Below are 13,885 nucleotides of genomic sequence, written 5' to 3'. Positions count from 1 at the left end.
TCAAGAGGGACGACAGATGCGGATATCAGTTGGCAGGCAGTTTGGTAAGCGAGGCTGGGCGGACGGCTGCAGGCTGCCCTACCCGGCGGCTCGGGGTGAAGAATCGTTGTCTGTGTGCTGGTTGGTGGATCTGGAACGCTGGTCGAGGGTTCTCAGACGGCTTTAGTGACTGCAGCGTGAGAACAGCCACAGTGGTGCAGCCGGTCGCAGTTTGAGAGCTCGACTGCTTCGAAAAAGTCCTTAAAAGATGGACGCTGGTTGATGCTTGTTGTGGCACTCCTCCGAGCTTCTTCTCAATGCTTGGGTCGACGTTTAAGGCGGCCGACCCAAAGCTGAGAAGAGTGTTTGCCGGCAACGGCCTTGTCCTTTGTTCAGAGACTCTCTGGCACTTCCCACCTAGGAAGCTTGCTGGCTTAACCTAGCAGGGCACGCTGTGTGCTGGCTGGGTACCGGTTCTGGTGCTGCTTGATGGATCCTCTGAGTCGGGTATCTCCCTCTGTTCCCTGGGAGATGTTTTGGGAGGTATTTTGCTTCCCTCTTGGAAATCCTGGACTTCCTTCACTGGCGGAAGCCGTGAGGCAGACTGTACCATCACCGAGGGTCCGAATGAGTCCTTCTTCGTACTCCTTTTGAAGTCGTCCGATGATCTGCTTAGTGAGGGGCTCAGCCCTCTTTTAAAGCCAAATGGGCCCCAGTGATTGGAGCATGCTAAGCCTACCTTAAAGACCCAATCCTGGGTCCCCACCACCAATCTTCTGTCATGCGTAAGGTCATGACCAGAGTGCTTTGCAACAGGAAAGGTAAGGGGTGACAACATGTACTACTAAGCCGCACCCATCTTCCTGTCTCCTGTGGATCAAAGTGGCTCTCTGGTTAATTGAGCTCGAGAACAGACTGTCTGCATCAAATCACATATATCTTCCCTCTGAAAGGGGGTGGCCCTGCAGCGGTTGCCTACTGTAAACAGTTGTTTCACACATGACATTCAATGGCCTTCATACAGAGGGGTGGGAGCTAGCTTCAAGCTGACACATTGCATATGAAAAAGGTGTTGGGGTTTCCTGCCTTGTGTTAGTTCTGTGAACAGGCCTCTTCGCAGGCCTGCTTCACTTAACTCTCATCAGTATGCGCTGCCATCAGAGAGAACCTAACAATAGGCAGGGCATATCGATGGAGCCTTTGCTATTTTAAGTAGGCTGACCAGGGCCGGAGGAAGGCGTTGCCTTCCCCCTTCAGAGATGCTTTGATGTACCCATGGCTGTCACATTGCAGCTAAATGTGACAGGAGGACCGCACCGGTAGACTGTGTCCCCCAGAGTGCACTTGACTATGTGTTTGTTGTGCAGTGTCCATTGGGAAATGTGTGCGGAATAGCCCCACACATTTCCAGGAGGTTTACCTACCAACATTCCATTTCTTTTTTAAAAGTATCAAACCAGCCCAGGCGGAGCGCACACTCCCCGTGCGGATGGTCTAATTCCTCACTCTTGGTCAGGTTCTTCAATTCCTACCAGTCAAGTGGTCTCTTCTGTCTGTGTCTGCACTTCATTTGCACAGCAAACAGGCATGTCTTCCCATGGCAACAGTGTCTTCTCCAAGCTGCACACACAGACAGCCGTTTCTCAGGCTAAATGTTCTCTTCTGACCTCAGTGGCAGAGCCACACTAAGCAGATGGCTCTGCAAAGGCCCAGGGGCTACAGCAAAAAGCCTGAACAGGGCAAGGCCGCTTCATTTTTGGCAGTGGAGTGGAAGTAGAATGGCAGGGTCCGCCCTATGAGACAGGGTACAAGACGTGAATTACATAGGACCTTTTCACTTTTCCCAGAGTCCCCTGCAAAATCGGGTCTATTTTCAAGGACAAGTGCAATTATCACAAACAGGAAGGTATGTGATGGCATGGAAATGTATCGAAATTGTAATGGTTTGGTCAACAGTTGGAACGCTCAGAGACAAATTGATTCACTTCTTGTCAATGTCCTGGCTGCACTGCAGAAACAGCTGGTCGTCCTGGTGGAGCATCACTTCACCTGTCCCCAAAGGAGCCCATTTCTCGATGCTGTCCTCGCTCCTGTGCAATCCTCCAATGGCTCTTTGCATTCTCAAGCCTCTCCCATGTTGCCTTGGCAGCGGCCTGCCCAATAATCTCTCAGGAGGGCGGGGTCACTTGCCAACAGGCCACCTATCATGCTAAGGGAAAGAACGCACAGGTAGCAGCCTGCTCATTTGCATGTTTACTCCCAGAATCCTATGCATACCTTGCTACTATATTTGCTGTCAGTTTGGTGAGCGCAAGATGATACAGGTGTTCACCTCAACAAATCTCGGCACTGGAATCCAGGCGGTTTTATGAGTTTGACAAAGGATGCTCAGGGTGGAGCTTGCTGGGATCAGTGCAAGTTAAATGGGAATCCATTCCCGGGGGGCACGGGCCTCTGGGTCAGGTGCTTTAGCTTTGCGCAGTGGCAGTATCGTAGCTCATGAGGTTTAACCGAGGCGCGATTATTGCTTATTGAAAACTTTACCCAATACCCCGCCATGACAGCTTGAAATATAGCTGGAATTGGTAATTTTTGACAGTCTCTACGGAGGCTGAACCGATTTGTTTGAAAAGGAGACAATGACGCTTTTACTCCACTGGAGAAGACCTAGCAAGAGGGGTGTGTTTTTCGGAACCCATCCCTTCAATTCTTTGTTCTCTCGTGGCCTACCCTCAACAAAGGGGTTTACTTCCAGAAGCTAGCGCATTCGTAAACTCCAAGCGGCGCAGCGAAGTCTATGGAACCGTGACCATGCAGCAGGTGCATTAAGCGCCTCAGTTGTCTCGCTACCTTCCTGATCTCACGACATGAAAACCATGAGCTTTCAGAACCTAGCAGACAGTGACCTGTCTGCCTTCGATCCTCTTTGCCACATCTGCTCTTGCGAAAGTCATCAGATTGTTGGATGGTTACTCAGGGAGGTCTGGCTGCCACTGAAGCCAACCGCAGCAGAGGGGTCGCTTTACCTTTGGCCTTCGCTCACCATCTCAGTCTTCCCAAGAGAGGCAAAAGGGCATTTCTGTCCCCATGCATTCTATAGACACATATTCACGTGGAGTCAACAACCCGACCTCTCTTGGTGTGACGAATCAACTTCCGGGGCACTAGTGGTCCAGGGAAGAATATCGCTTTCTAGACCATCAATCAGTCCCACACCTCTAGTACACCGGAAGGGGTCCGAACAGTGGACGGAACGTCAGGCTGGTTAGTTGCAACAGAGCGAAAAAACAATTGTGACCCACTGATAAAAGGGACTGTCCAGTCAAGGTTGTATACAAATATCTACTTTAGTATTAATACAACAGACAGTTCTAACACACTACAAAATACAACCCACCCTATAAAGGAAAACAGGGGACAGACAGTTTCACAAAGGAGAGGGATGCACTCTGGATACTGACAGGAGTGCAGTCGGTAAAGCAATCAGTCTGAACTGTTCAAGGTTATTTGGTTGCAGCAGCAAGGGAGCAAGAGGTCGTAAATGTCACTAAGGGCCTTCGGAGAAGGACCAGGGGGACAGAACCACAATGTAACTGGTGTTTGAGATGATCTTGGTACTCGACAGCATCGAGTGGCTTCCAGCATGCTTTGTAGCTCCGGCGACAGAGTTCAAGAGGGACGACAGATGCGGATATCAGTTGGCAGGCAGTTTGGTAAGCGAGGCTGGGCGGACGGCTGCAGGCTGCCCTACCCGGCGGCTCGGGGTGAAGAATCGTTGTCTGTGTGCTGGTTGGTGGATCTGGAACGCTGGTCGAGGGTTCTCAGACGGCTTTAGTGACTGCAGCGTGAGAACAGCCACAGTGGTGCAGCCGGTCGCAGTTTGAGAGCTCGACTGCTTCGAAAAAGTCCTTAAAAGATGGACGCTGGTTGATGCTTGTTGTTGCACTCCTCCGAGCTTCTTCTCAATGCTTGGGTCGACGTTTAAGGCGGCCGACCCAAAGCTGAGAAGAGTGTTTGCCGGCAACGGCCTTGTCCTTTGTTCAGAGACTCTCTGGCACTTCCCACCTAGGAAGCTTGCTGGCTTAACCTAGCAGGGCACGCTGTGTGCTGGCTGGGTACCGGTTCTGGTGCTGCTTGATGGATCCTCTGAGTCGGGTATCTCCCTCTGTTCCCTGGGAGATGTTTTGGGAGGTATTTTGCTTCCCTCTTGGAAATCCTGGACTTCCTTCACTGGCGGAAGCCGTGAGGCAGACTGTACCATCACCGAGGGTCCGAATGAGTCCTTCTTCGTACTCCTTTTGAAGTCGTCGGATGATCTGCTTAGTGAGGGGCTCAGCCCTCTTTTAAAGCCAAATGGGCCCCAGTGATTGGAGCATGCTAAGCCTACCTTAAAGACCCAATCCTGGGTCCCCACCACCAATCTTCTGTCATGCGTAAGGTCATGACCAGAGTGCTTTGCAACAGGAAAGGTAAGGGGTGACAACATGTACTACTAAGCCGCACCCATCTTCCTGTCTCCTGTGGATCAAAGTGGCTCTCTGGTTAATTGAGCTCGAGAACAGACTGTCTGCATCAAATCACATATATCTTCCCTCTGAAAGGGGGTGGCCCTGCAGCGGTTGCCTACTGTAAACAGTTGTTCCACACATGACATTCAATGGCCTTCATACAGAGGGGTGGGAGCTAGCTTCAAGCTGACACATTGCATATGAAAAAGGTGTTGGGGTTTCCTGCCCTGTGTTAGTTCTGTGAACAGGCCTCTTGGCAGGCCTGCTTCACTTAACTCTCATCAGTATGCGCTGCCATCAGAGAGAACCTCACAATAGGCAGGGCATATCGATGGAGCCTTTGCTATTTTAAGTAGGCTGACCAGGGCCGGAGGAAGGCGTTGCCTTCCCCCTTCAGAGATGCTTTGATGTACCCATGGCTGTCACATTGCAGCTAAATGTGACAGGAGGACCGCACCGGTAGACTGTGTCCCCCAGAGTGCACTTGACTATGTGTTTGTTGTGCAGTGTCCATTGGGAAATGTGTGCGGAATAGCCCCACACATTTCCAGGAGGTTTACCTACCAACATTCCATTTCTTTTTTTAAAGTATCAAACCAGCCCAGGCGGAGCGCACACTCCCCGTGCGGATGGTCTAATTCCTCACTCTTGGTCAGGTTCTTCAATTCCTACCAGTCAAGTCGTCTCTTCTGTCTGTGTCTGCACTTCATTTGCACAGCAAACAGGCATGTCTTTCCCATGGCAACAGTGTCTTCTCCAAGCTGCACACACAGACAGCCGTTTCTCAGGCTAAATGTTCTCTTCTGACCTCAGTGGCAGAGCCACACTAAGCAGATGGCTCTGCAAAGGCCCAGGGGCTACAGCAAAAAGCCTGAACAGGGCAAGGCCGCTTCATTTTTGGCAGTGGAGTGGAAGTAGAATTGCAGGGTCCGCCCTATGAGACAGGGTACAAGACGTGAATTACATAGGACCTTTTCACTTTTCCCAGAGTACCCTGCAAAATCGGGTCTATTTTCAAGGACAAGTGCAATTATCACAAACAGGTAGGTATGTGATGGCATGGAAATGTATCGAAATTGTAATGGTTTGGTCAACAGTTGGAACGCTCAGAGACAAATTGATTCACTTCTTGTCAATGTCCTGGCTGCACTGCAGAAACAGCTGGTCGTCCTGGTGGAGCATCACTTCACCTGTCCCCAAAGGAGCCCATTTCTCGATGCTGTCCTCGCTCCTGTGCAATCCTCCAATGGCTCTTTGCATTCTCAAGCCTCTCCCATGTTGCCTTGGCAGCGGCCTGCCCAATAATCTCTCAGGAGGGCGGGGTCACTTGCCAACAGGCCACCGATCATGCTAAGGGAAAGAGCGCACAGGTAGCAGCCTGCTCATTTGCATGTTTACTCCCAGAATCCTATGCATACCTTGCTACTATATTTGCTGTCAGTTTGGTGAGCGCAAGATGATACAGGTGTTCACCTCAACAAATCTCGGCACTGGAATCCAGGCGGTTTTTATGAGTTTGACAAAGGATGCTCAGGATGGAGCTTGCTGGGATCAGTGCAAGTTAAATGGGAATCCATTCCCGGGGCGCACGGGCCTCTGGGTCAGGTGCTTTAGCTTTGCGCAGTGGCAGTATCGTAGCTCATGAGGTTTAACCGAGGCGCGATTATTGCTTATTGAAAACTTTACCCAATACCCCCCGTGACAGCTTGAAATATAGCTGGAATTGGTAATTTTTGACAGTCTCTACGGAGTCTGAACCGATTTGTTTGAAAAGGAGACAATGACGCATTTACTCCACTGGAGAAGACCTAGCAAGAGGGGTGTGTTTTTCGGAACCCATCCCTTCTATTCTTTGTTCTCTCGTGGCCTACCCTCAACAAAGGGGTTTACTTCCAGAAGCTAGCGCATTCGTAAACTCCAAGCGGCGCAGCGAAGTCTATGGAACCGTGACCATGCAGCAGGTGCATTAAGCGCCTCAGTTGTCTCGCTGCCTTCCTGATCTCACGACATGAAAACCATGAGCTTTCAGAACCTAGCAGACAGTGACCTGTCTGCCTTCGATCCTCTTTGCCACATCTGCTCTTGCGAAAGTCATCAGATTGTTGGATGGTTACTCAGGGAGGTCTGGCTGCCACTGAAGCCAACCGCAGCAGAGGGGTCGCTTTACCTTTGGCCTTCGCTCACCATCTCAGTCTTCCCAAGAGAGGCAAAAGGGCATTTCTGTCCCCATGCATTCTATAGACACATATTCACGTGGAGTCAACAACCCGACCTCTCTTGGTGTGACGAATCAACTTCCGGGGCACTAGTGGTCCAGGGAGGAATATCGCTTTCTAGACCATCAATCAGTCCCACACCTCTAATACACCGGAAGGGGTCCGAACAGTGGACGGAACGTCAGGCTGGTTAGTTGCAACAGAGCGAAAAAACAATTGTGACCCACTGATAAAAGGGACTGTCCAGTCAAGGTTGTATACAAATATCTACTTTAGTATTAATACAACAGACAGTTCTAACACACTACAAAATACAACCCACCCTATAAAGGAAAACAGGGGACAGACAGTTTCACAAAGGAGAGGGATGCACTCTGGATACTGACAGGAGTGCAGTCGGTAAAGCAATCAGTCTGAACTGTTCAAGGTTATTTGGTTGCAGCAGCAAGGGAGCAAGAGGTCGTAAATGTCACTAAGGGCCTTCGGAGAAGGACCAGGGGGACAGAACCACAATGTAACTGGTGTTTGAGATGATCTTGGTACTCGACAGCATCGAGTGGCTTCCAGCATGCTTTGTAGCTCCGGCGACAGAGTTCAAGAGGGACGACAGATGCGGATATCAGTTGGCAGGCAGTTTGGTAAGCGAGGCTGGGCGGACGGCTGCAGGCTGCCCTACCCGGCGGCTCGGGGTGAAGAATCGTTGTCTGTGTGCTGGTTGGTGGATCTGGAGCGCTGGTCGAGGGTTCTCAGACGGCTTTAGTGACTGCAGCGTTAGAACAGCCACAGTGGTGCAGCCGGTCGCAGTTTGAGAGCTCGACTGCTTCGAAAAAGTCCTTAAAAGATGGACGCTGGTTGATGCTTGTTGTTGCACTCCTCCGAGCTTCTTCTCAATGCTTGGGTCGACGTTTAAGGCGGCCGACCCAAAGCTGAGAAGAGTGTTTGCCGGCAACGGCCTTGTCCTTTGTTCAGAGACTCTCTGGCACTTCCCACCTAGGAAGCTTGCTGGCTTAACCTAGCAGGGCACGCTGTGTGCTGGCTGGGTACCGGTTCTGGTGCTGCTTGATGGATCCTCTGAGTCGGGTATCTCCCTCTGTTCCCTGGGAGATGTTTTGGGAGGTATTTTGCTTCCCTCTTGGAAATCCTGGACTTCCTTCACTGGCGGAAGCCGTGAGGCAGACTGTACCATCACCGAGGGTCCGAATGAGTCCTTCTTCGTACTCCTTTTGAAGTCGTCGGATGATCTGCTTAGTTAGGGGCTCAGCCCTCTTTTAAAGCCAAATGGGCCCCAGTGATTGGAGCATGCTAAGCCTACCTTAAAGACCCAATCCTGGGTCCCCACCACCAATCTTCTGTCATGCGCAAGGTCATGACCAGAGTGCTTTGCAACAGGAAAGGTAAGGGGTGACAACATGTACTACTAAGCCGCACCCATCTTCCTGTCTCCTGTGGATCAAAGTGGCTCTCTGGTTAATTGAGCTCGAGAACAGACTGTCTGCATCAAATCACATATATCTTCCCTCTGAAAGGGGGTGGCCCTGCAGCGGTTGCCTACTGTAAACAGTTGTTCCACACATGACATTCAATGGCCTTCATACAGAGGGGTGGGAGCTAGCTTCAAGCTGACACATTGCATATGAAAAAGGTGTTGGGGTTTCCTGCCCTGTGTTAGTTCTGTGAACAGGCCTCTTGGCAGGCCTGCTTCACTTAACTCTCATCAGTATGCGCTGCCATCAGAGAGAACCTAACAATAGGCAGGGCATATCGATGGAGCCTTTGCTATTTTAAGTAGGCTGACCAGGGCCGGAGGAAGGCGTTGCCTTCCCCCTTCAGAGATGCTTTGATGTACCCATGGCTGTCACATTGCAGCTAAATGTGACAGGAGGACCGCACCGGTAGACTGTGTCCCCCAGAGTGACCTTGACTATGTGTTTGTTGTGCAGTGTCCATTGGGAAATGTGTGCGGGATAGCCCCACACATTTCCAGGAGGTTTACCTACCAACATTCCATTTCTTTTTTAAAAGTATCAAACCAGCCCAGGCGGAGCGCACACTCCCCGTGCGGATGGTCTAATTCCTCACTCTTGGTCAGGTTCTTCAATTCCTACCAGTCAAGTGGTCTCTTCTGTCTGTGTCTGCACTTCATTTGCACAGCAAACAGGCATGTCTTTCCCATGGCAACAGTGTCTTCTCCAAGCTGCACACACAGACAGCCGTTTCTCAGGCTAAATGTTCTCTTCTGACCTCAGTGGCAGAGCCACACTAAGCAATGGCTCTGCAAAGGCACAGGGGCTACAGCAAAAAGCCTGAACAGGGCAAGGCCGCTTCATTTTTGGCAGTGGAGTGGAAGTAGAATTGCAGGGTCCGCCCTATGAGACAGGGTACAAGACGTGAATTACATAGGACCTTTTCACTTTTCCCAGAGTCCCCTGCAAAATCGGGTCTATTTTCAAGGACAAGTGCAATTATCACAAACAGGTAGGTATGTGATGGCATGGAAATGTATCGAAATTGTAATGGTTTGGTCAACAGTTGGAACGCTCAGAGACAAATTGATTCACTTCTTGTCAATGTCCTGGCTGCACTGCAGAAACAGCTGGTCGTCCTGGTGGAGCATCACTTCACCTGTCCCCAAAGGAGCCCATTTCTCGATGCTGTCCTCGCTCCTGTGCAATCCTCCAATGGCTCTTTGCATTCTCAAGCCTCTCCCATGTTGCCTTGGCAGCGGCCTGCCCAATAATCTCTCAGGAGGGCGGGGTCACTTGCCAACAGGCCACCGATCATGCTAAGGGAAAGAGCGCACAGGTAGCAGCCTGCTCATTTGCATGTTTACTCCCAGAATCCTATGCATACCTTGCTACTATATTTGCTGTCAGTTTGGTGAGCGCAAGATGATACAGGTGTTCACCTCAACAAATCTCGGCACTGGAATCCAGGCGGTTTTATGAGTTTGACAAAGGATGCTCAGGATGGAGCTTGCTGGGATCAGTGCAAGTTAAATGGGAATCCATTCCCGGGGCGCACGGGCCTCTGGGTCAGGTGCTTTAGCTTTGCGCAGTGGCAGTATCGTAGCTCATGAGGTTTAACCGAGGCGCGATTATTGCTTATTGAAAACTTTACCCAATACCCCCCGTGACAGCTTGAAATATAGCTGGAATTGGTAATTTTTGACAGTCTCTACGGAGTCTGAACCGATTTGTTTGAAAAGGAGACAATGACGCATTTACTCCACTGGAGAAGACCTAGCAAGAGGGGTGTGTTTTTCGGAACCCATCCCTTCTATTCTTTGTTCTCTCGTGGCCTACCCTCAACAAAGGGGTTTACTTCCAGAAGCTAGCGCATTCGTAAACTCCAAGCGGCGCAGCGAAGTCTATGGAACCGTGACCATGCAGCAGGTGCATTAAGCGCCTCAGTTGTCTCGCTGCCTTTCTGATCTCACGACATGAAAACCATGAGCTTTCAGAACCTAGCAGACAGTGACCTGTCTGCCTTCGATCCTCTTTGCCACATCTGCTCTTGCGAAAGTCATCAGATTGTTGGATGGTTACTCAGGGAGGTCTGGCTGCCACTGAAGCCAACCGCAGCAGAGGGGTCGCTTTACCTTTGGCCTTCGCTCACCATCTCAGTCTTCCCAAGAGAGGCAAAAGGGCATTTCTGTCCCCATGCATTCTATAGACACATATTCACGTGGAGTCAACAACCCGACCTCTCTTGGTGTGACGAATCAACTTCCGGGGCACTAGTGGTCCAGGGAGGAATATCGCTTTCTAGACCATCAATCAGTCCCACACCTCTAGTACACCGGAAGGGGTCCGAACAGTGGACGGAACGTCAGGCTGGTTAGTTGCAACAGAGCGAAAAAACAATTGTGACCCACTGATAAAAGGGACTGTCCAGTCAAGGTTGTATACAAATATCTACTTTAGTATTAATACAACAGACAGTTCTAACACACTACAAAATACAACCCACCCTATAAAGGAAAACAGGGGACAGACAGTTTCACAAAGGAGAGGGATGCACTCTGGATACTGACAGGAGTGCAGTCGGTAAAGCAATCAGTCTGAACTGTTCAAGGTTATTTGGTTGCAGAAGCAAGGGAGCAAGAGGTCGTAAATGTCACTAAGGGCCTTCGGAGAAGGACCAGGGGGACAGAACCACAATGTAACTGGTGTTTGAGATGATCTTGGTACTCGACAGCATCGAGTGGCTTCCAGCATGCTTTGTAGCTCCGGCGACAGAGTTCAAGAGGGACGACAGATGCGGATATCAGTTGGCAGGCAGTTTGGTAAGAGAGGCTGGGCGGACGGCTGCAGGCTGCCCTACCCGGCGGCTCGGGGTGAAGAATCGTTGTCTGTGTGCTGGTTGGTGGATCTGGAATGCTGGTCGAGGGTTCTCAGACGGCTTTAGTGACTGCAGCGTGAGAACAGCCACAGTGGTGCAGCCGGTCGCAGTTTGAGAGCTCGACTGCTTCGAAAAAGTCCTTAAAAGATGGACGCTGGTTGATGCTTGTTGTTGCACTCCTCCGAGCTTCTTCTCAATGCTTGGGTCGACGTTTAAGGCGGCCGACCCAAAGCTGAGAAGAGTGTTTGCCGGCAACGGCCTTGTCCTTTGTTCAGAGACTCTCTGGCACTTCCCACCTAGGAAGCTTGCTGGCTTAACCTAGCAGGGCACGCTGTGTGCTGGCTGGGTACCGGTTCTGGTGCTGCTTGATGGATCCTCTGAGTCGGGTATCTCCCTCTGTTCCCTGGGAGATGTTTTGGGAGGTATTTTGCTTCCCTCTTGGAAATCCTGGACTTCCTTCACTGGCGGAAGCCGTGAGGCAGACTGTACCATCACCGAGGGTCCGAATGAGTCCTTCTTCGTACTCCTTTTGAAGTCGTCGGATGATCTGCTTAGTGAGGGGCTCAGCCCTCTTTTAAAGCCAAATGGGCCCCAGTGATTGGAGCATGCTAAGCCTACCTTAAAGACCCAATCCTGGGTCCCCACCACCAATCTTCTGTCATGCGTAAGGTCATGACCCGAGTGCTTTGCAACAGGAAAGGTAAGGGGTGACAACATGTACTACTAAGCCGCACCCATCTTCCTGTCTCCTGTGGATCAAAGTGGCTCTCTGGTTAATTGAGCTCGAGAACAGACTGTCTGCATCAAATCACATATATCTTCCCTCTGAAAGGGGGTGGCCCTGCAGCGGTTGCCTACTGTAAACAGTTGTTCCACACATGACATTCAATGGCCTTCATACAGAGGGGTGGGAGCTAGCTTCAAGCTGACACATTGCATATGAAAAAGGTGTTGGGGTTTCCTGCCCTGTGTTAGTTCTGTGAACAGGCCTCTTGGCAGGCCTGCTTCACTTAACTCTCATCAGTATGCGCTGCCATCAGAGAGAACCTAATAATAGGCAGGGCATATCGATGGAGCCTTTGCTATTTTAAGTAGGCTGACCCGGGCCGGAGGAAGGTGTTGCCTTCCCCCTTCAGAGATGCTTTGATGTACCCATGGCTGTCACATTGCAGCTAAATGTGACAGGAGGACCGCACCGGTAGACTGTGTCCCCCAGAGTGCACTTGACTATGTGTTTGTTGTGCAGTGTCCATTGGGAAATGTGTGCGGAATAGCCCCACACATTTCCAGGAGGTTTACCTACCAACATTCCATTTCTTTTTTAAAAGTATCAAACCAGCCCAGGCGGAGCGCACACTCCCCGTGCGGATGGTCTAATTCCTCACTCTTGGTCAGGTTCTTCAATTCCTACCAGTCAAGTGGTCTCTTCTGTCTGTGTCTGCACTTCATTTGCACAGCAAACAGGCATGTCTTTCCCATGGCAACAGTGTCTTCTCCAAGCTGCACACACAGACAGCCGTTTCTCAGGCTAAATGTTCTCTTCTGACCTCAGTGGCAGAGCCACACTAAGCAGATGGCTCTGCAAAGGCCCAGGGGCTACAGCAAAAAGCCTGAACAGGGCAAGGCCGCTTCATTTTTGGCAGTGGAGTGGAAGTAGAATTGCAGGGTCCGCCCTATGAGACAGGGTACAAGACGTGAATTACATAGGACCTTTTCACTTTTCCCAGAGTCCCCTGCAAAATCGGGTCTATTTTCAAGGACAAGTGCAATTATCACAAACAGGTAGGTATGTGATGGCATGGAAATGTATCGAAATTGTAATGGTTTGGTCAACAGTTGGAACGCTCAGAGACAAATTGATTCACTTCTTGTCAATGTCCTGGCTGCACTGCAGAAACAGCTGGTCGTCCTGGTGGAGCATCACTTCACCTGTCCCCAAAGGAGCCCATTTCTCGATGCTGTCCTCGCTCCTGTGCAATCCTCCAATGGCTCTTTGCATTCTCAAGCCTCTCCCATGTTGCCTTGGCAGCGGCCTGCCCAATAATCTCTCAGGAGGGCGGGGTCACTTGCCAACAGGCCACCGATCATGCTAAGGGAAAGAGCGCACAGGTAGCAGCCTGCTCATTTGCATGTTTACTCCCAGAATCCTATGCATACCTTGCTACTATAGTTGCTGTCAGTTTGGTGAGCGCAAGATGATACAGGTGTTCACCTCAACAAATCTCGGCACTGGAATCCACGCGGTTTTATGAATTTGACAAAGGATGCTCAGGATGGAGCTTGCTGGGATCAGTGCAAGTTAAATGGGAATCCATTCCCGGGGTGCACGGGCCTCTGGGTCAGGTGCTTTAGCTTTGCGCAGTGGCAGTATCGTAGCTCATGAGGTTTAACCGAGGCGCGATTATTGCTTATTGAAAACTTTACCCAATACCCCGCCATGACAGCTTGAAATATAGCTGGAATTTGTAATTTTTGACAGTCTCTACGGAGGCTGAACCGATTTGTTTGAAAAGGAGACAATGACGCTTTTACTCCACTGGAGAAGACCTAGCAAGAGGGGTGTGTTTTTCGGAACCCATCCCTTCTATTCTTTGTTCTCTCGTGGCCTACCCTCAACAAAGGGGTTTACTTCCAGAAGCTAGCGCATTCGTAAACTCCAAGCGGCGCAGCGAAGTCTATGGAACCGTGACCATGCAGCAGGTGCATTAAGCGCCTCAGTTGTCTCGCTGCCTTCCTGATCTCACGACATGAAAACCATGAGCTTTCAGAACCTAGCAGACAGTGACCTGTCTGCCTTCGATCCTCTTTGCCACATCTGCTCTTGCGAAAGTCATCAGATTG

General features: G+C 50.6%; 4 non-coding genes across 4 annotated transcripts; all 4 read left to right on the top strand.

Moving 5' to 3' along the window:
* Nucleotides 1–2,449: 2,449 nt before the first annotated feature.
* On the top strand, nt 2,450–2,590 carry LOC138496602 (U4 spliceosomal RNA). Its single transcript, XR_011278099.1, has one exon. It is a non-coding gene; the product is annotated as a U4 spliceosomal RNA (small nuclear RNA).
* A 3,509-nt stretch (nt 2,591–6,099) lies between these two features.
* LOC138496700 (U4 spliceosomal RNA) lies at nt 6,100–6,239 on the top strand. The gene has a single exon (XR_011278188.1). It is a non-coding gene; the product is annotated as a U4 spliceosomal RNA (small nuclear RNA).
* A 3,507-nt stretch (nt 6,240–9,746) lies between these two features.
* LOC138496699 (U4 spliceosomal RNA) lies at nt 9,747–9,886 on the top strand. Its single transcript, XR_011278187.1, has one exon. It is a non-coding gene; the product is annotated as a U4 spliceosomal RNA (small nuclear RNA).
* Nucleotides 9,887–13,394: 3,508 nt separating this feature from the next.
* On the top strand, nt 13,395–13,535 carry LOC138496760 (U4 spliceosomal RNA). The gene has a single exon (XR_011278242.1). It is a non-coding gene; the product is annotated as a U4 spliceosomal RNA (small nuclear RNA).
* The last annotated feature ends 350 nt before the right edge of the window (nt 13,536–13,885 follow it).

Source organism: Ambystoma mexicanum, chromosome 10, assembly GCF_040938575.1.
Source record: "Ambystoma mexicanum isolate Mex_15411 chromosome 10, UKY_AmexF1_1, whole genome shotgun sequence".
NCBI lineage: Eukaryota > Metazoa > Chordata > Amphibia > Caudata > Ambystomatidae > Ambystoma > Ambystoma mexicanum.
The sequence above is the reverse complement of the archived record's forward strand: the minus strand, read 5'-3'. Positions and strand labels throughout refer to the sequence as shown.